This window comes from Cornus florida, unplaced genomic scaffold (assembly GCF_030987335.1).
Source record: "Cornus florida cultivar Cherokee Brave unplaced genomic scaffold, ASM3098733v1 CherokeeBrave_3.0.0_Hap2_Chr01, whole genome shotgun sequence".
Taxonomy (NCBI): Eukaryota; Viridiplantae; Streptophyta; class Magnoliopsida; order Cornales; family Cornaceae; genus Cornus; species Cornus florida.
The window spans coordinates 47,116,118-47,121,931 of record NW_026775571.1 but is presented as its reverse complement, the minus strand read 5'-3'; positions in this window follow the sequence as shown (position 1 = coordinate 47,121,931).

Sequence of the window (5,814 nt, the reverse complement as noted above, 5' to 3'; positions counted from 1 at the left end):
GTTTATTAACTGTGTTTATTCTTGGGAGGTCTGGTGTGGTTTGGCAAGTCTGTTTCATTGGAGGGTTTAAAAACAGAATGATGTGAGTTCTTTTGCTTCAGATATGGAACAACAGTTTCATATTAAGTCTAGCAGGATCAAGATTTACAAGATACTCTTCATAGCTACTATGTATTATTTATGTAATGAAAGGAATGGTAGACTTCACAATGATGTAATTAGGTCTCCTTCCATTCTATTGGAATGCATTATTTGGGATGTCTTAGATATAGCAGGGATTTGTCTTCATGACTTGTTATGTTCTTAAGAGTTTAGGGTTGTTGCAGCGTTTGTCTACACTTCCTTAGATGTCCTTGTGCGGTTTCAATGAGGGGGATTTACCACACTTTTATTTTTGTGCCATATTGTTATATGTTTATAAAATTTTATTCATTTAGGGGGAAAAAAAATTGGAAGTTTAAAACTACAACCATGTTACGTTATTTATAAATAGCAATCATAATTCTCAATTACTACAATTACAAATTGTATAAAACATTGGCTTATAAGAATAGAATGAAAATTTTATTCTAACATATAAAATTGGAAGTGTAAAACCTCCATTCCTTATAATAGAGAATATCCCAACTATTTTTTAGTACTTATCACGAATAAAACACTGCCGTACAGGAATATAATGGAAAATTTATTATAATACCTTAAATTGGAAGTTTAAAACCTAACATAACTTATAATAGTGAATATCCCAACTATTTTGTACTACTTATCACGAAAAAAACACTAAAATACAGGAATAGAATGGAAAAATTATTCTAATATCTTAAATTGGAAGTTTAAAACCTAGCATAACTTAAAATACAGAATATCCCAACTATTTTGTAGTATTTATCTCGAATAAAATTTTTAGAATTTCCCATTCATTTTTTCACAATTTAATAACACTTCACGAATAACCACATAAAACTAATGAAACATAATTTAAAATGATTCACAAATTCATATGTAAAACACTAAAATAATGAAAATTATAAACCCTAGGTCCTTCATAAATATAAATACCTTAATCTGTTTCTTGCATTAACAAAAAAAAAGTCATTTATGAATAACAACCCATAAATAAATCTCAAACCTTTCTTGAAAAGCTCTTACTCAATGATGAACACTTGGACGAACCATGACTTCCCTTCAGGATTTTCAGCGCCATTACAATTCCTTCAGCGCCCTTCTTCCAATTTCTCTTCCTATGTAGAAAGGGGGATTTCAGAAAATATTCACTATATCAATGATGAAAACTTTGACGAACCACGACTATTGTGTTCTAACGCCGTTCCAATTCCTTTAATACCCTTCTTCCAATTTCTATTCCAATTCCTTCAGCGCCCTTCTTCCAATTTGTCTTCCAATACCTTCTCTTCCAATTCCATGACCTAAACAACAATTTAGGAGGGAAATGAAATGAGAAGGGGTGGATTTCAGAAAATGTATAAACTATATAATACTCCTTATATATATACACTATATGATATATACAAAAAGGGGGATTATACACTATATACACTACATATACAGTAAAAATACACAGTGGAGTAACTTGGAGTTACTTTTTGAACAGTGTTTTTTTTTTTTAAATGACGTGGCCCGGCACATCATTTGTGATACCCGCCATTTTCCACGCATAAGTTGATCAGGCTTATACACGAAAAATAGGAGATATCAAAAACAATTAGTAATATACAAGCATGGAATACAAAATGATAATAATGAAAAAACTTAAACAGGAAAGGAAATCTAAATAATAAAACATCCATCCATCCTTTATTAAAATACTCCATTATAGAACTTGGAAATCCTGTATCAAGGATCCCTAAATCCAAACCCGAAAGTCCAACGACAAAAGTAAATAAAAACTGGAATCCAAAATAATACATAAAACTTCTACCCTGAACATGACCGTAAGAATAGATGATTTCGGATGGTGGTCCCACACTGCTAATCTTTAACCCTGAAACTAGTACTGACGGGGTCCTGAAATATTTCAACAAAAGGTGGGTCAGGCCCACGAGCAAGTCCTCTCTTCTGCAACCCAGCAGAGAACCGATAAACAAATCATCTCCGATCAAAACCATATCTATGTAAAAACATATATGTATAGGTAACTCCTCCATGTTTAGAATATAAATAGGCAAATCATCCATGCCCTGAAATAATCTAATAGGCAAATCAACCATGCCTGTAGGGAATTGTGAAACTGTACTTATTAGCCAGTCCACTATTTCTATATGGCAACACATGCCACAGTACTAACGAATATAATAAATCCATAACTTAGGCAACACATGCCTTTACTATTGAACCACATACCCTGACAGCAACCTATCTGTCTATTGCAACGAATGCATAAGGTATAAATGAGTCTAAACTTATTAGCCAGCTCACATGGTTCTATATGGCAACACATCCATATAATATAAATGTGACTTAATTTATTATTTAGTACTTTTATTACCTAAAATTCACACATCATTATAATAACGATTAAATATCATTAACAACATAAATAATCCCATAATGTATAATGGACAATTTATATGATTTAAAATTATGCAATCATTTAATTTAACATTAAAGATTTAAATACCATTTATTATAATGACACAATTAATAATAAACAACGCCATTTAAATAAATTAAATATATTATTAACAGTCTGTACTAGAAATGATACAATTAATATTTATAAATATTAATCGGGCATTATAATAATTAACGGGTAATAAAATAATAATTTAATGTCTCGTTAAACCCGTAAATACCAACCATAGGCCCTAAAATGAAGATTTAAGGTTCTGGAAATTACAAAATAGTCATAAAGGGTATTCTGGACTTTTCAAGCAGCTGCAGAGGTCCCATACGCTCCCCCATGCGCCTCCCAAAGCTTCGCCACACGCTGCCCAACTTTCCCCACTCTCACACGCGGCTCCACGTGCTTAAAGTCTGGCACCTGCGCGTACGCGCTACCACGCGAGCGCTGAAGCTCCCTGCTGACGCGGCGCTTGCTGATTCGTCAGCTGCATCAAGTTCTCGTGTACGCGTCGCACCGAATCGATCTATCCATCATCCTATCATCTAACGGCCCCTGATCCAAGTACACAGCAGTAGCATGGAGTGCATCGCACCGAATTAATCTGCTATCATTAAGGGTCCGGATCAGTGCTCACAATAATCCTATGTGCGTTGCATCACACCGGATTACTCCGGTCATCTTCCTCACTGCCGGTACCCGGAATATCGCCAGAAATTCCAGAAAGTTCCAAAAACTCCCTAAAGCCTTAAATAATTACTTTAGGCTATAAATTAATTAACTAGGCCATTTAAAAATTATCTCACACCCTAATCAATTAAAAAATCCATTTATTTAATAAACTAAAATTTTAATTAAACATACTCCTAGCATGGTTTCTAACAACATAATCAAAATTAATTTAACGTAACAATAGATACAACATTAATTTACCATAACAACACATATAAAAATATACATGTTTAAATCTATAATTTGCAATTAACAAACATATTCATAAAATTTCATTTAAAATTATTTTAATCAATAAAATATAATTTTGATAATAAATAAATAATTTTGATTTATGATGATAAATTTATAAATTCAAAAGGGTAGAAAAGGGTAGAGTAGAAACTTGCCTTAAGGATTTGAAATAAACTCAAAATACAGCGTAAACAGGTAAAATTGCTCTTACTCGGGTCAAGGCTTCTTCCTTTCCTTTCTTTTCCTTCCCTTCTTTCTCCCTTCAAAACCAACTCTCTTATTTCAATTTCTAACATCGGTAACATTCAACTATCCTAACATATATATAATCTAATATAACATATAAATAATCTAAATATCTAACTTTAATTTAAATATCTAACTTTAAACTAAATATCTAGAAATTATATCTAACTATCCTAACTTTAATTATATAAAATCACAACAATCCTATCTAACATCTAATTCTAAAATACTACTTTCATCATTACATTCTAACTAAAACCAAATAGTAAAATTCTAACATTTACGTAATGTAACCAACAAAATTTTAATAACACAATTAAATAATAATAAAACATAACCATAATAAATATATATAGCTATACATTACTATACATAAAATACCATCAAATAATACAATTTTACATGCACAAATAAATAATAATAATTTAATAATTAACATACACAATTAATAAGTGAATAAATCTACACATTAAACCAATACCAAATTAACTTAAATAATACGGTGTATTACACCATTGAACCGGGGGAACAGGTTCTGTTCCAATGGAGAGGATTTTTGTCCGTGGCTCAATGATATCTTCTTTACTTTCCAAAGTGAATAGTGATGGTTCGAATCTCCAAATGAGTAAAGTGAATGTATGAGTGTGGTGTGTGTGAGTTTCTTGTCAATGACAAAAACAACGATAGAGAAAAAAAAAAAAAAAAAAAGAAGTAGTTTTGTTTGATAGGTACCCTCTCTTAACTCATCATTGACCCTTGAATTATATGGGTACTCACTTTTTATCTATTATTAACCCACTAATTTAAATTTGGATTCCCAAATAATTTAATATTAATGGGCGGGCTTAGATGGTTTAATGAGCTTGTGCATAAATTGTCACCCCTAATTACAACCTGATAGATTTGAATAAATTTTGAAAAGGTTAATCTGATTTCTCAATGAGCTCTCAAAGAATTTTTAAAATGAAGCTTATGATGCAACCAATGTTGATAGATCAAATGAGTGAGGAAAACTTTCTTTCATAGTCTCATTTGAAAATATAGCAGTTAGAAAACTTTGAGACTGTTTGGAAATAGTTGGAAATGAAGCACGTAAAAACTTTAAATTCATAAACATGTTTCTTCACTAGTCAACGCCTGTTCCAATTGAGCAAATGTCTTGCTGGTCATTTCTTAGAGCATTCTGTACTCCAACTGCAAGCCGTCTCAAAATGGTGGAACACCTATTTGGCAGATGCTTCAAGGCCGTATAATCATGATTTGCAGTATCGGTAATGATCGCAATATAACAGATTTTAACAAAATTAGTATAAATTAGTCGAATCGACCGATATGCGACCCTTAAAGGGACATAAAGGATCACATATCGACCGATACGTCGCTAGGCCGTACCATTAATTAAGCACAACTTGTACAAACAAGTCAGTATCCTTGTTTCACTTTAATTTAAATTAAAGCATTCTCATTCCTTGAAGTGAAACTCCCGATTACCCTTTTTCAATACTTTGCCCCTACTTATTGATTTGGAATTAAAGTGTGAGAGGTGAGTCATATTTCTTAGGAAAAAAGAAATAGTTTGTTTTTAAGTTTAGATGATATATGTACTTTGTGGTGATTGCACGGTACTTTAGGTTTAAATGATATTATTGACATATGTAATTTGTGGGTGATAACACATATTCAATATTTTGTTGGTTAGAAGGTTCCGTTTTCAAACCAAAAATATATATATTAAAATAAAATAAATATAAACAACGATTTTTTTTTAGATAACTATTTTGCCATTTGCAGGGTTTTTTTTTTTTTTTTTTTTTTGTTTAAATGAACATTTTAAGAACTGAGTTTGCTAGTTGTAAATGTAAATTGACTGCCTTTTTTATGCTCCATCTTTTAAAATGTTATGTTATTTCGAATGAAAACGTATTTTTTAATATCTAAATTTCATCAAATACACATACTTAAATAATCATTTAATTTATATTGAAAAGTAAGATTGTCATCAGATGCACACCTCAACACAG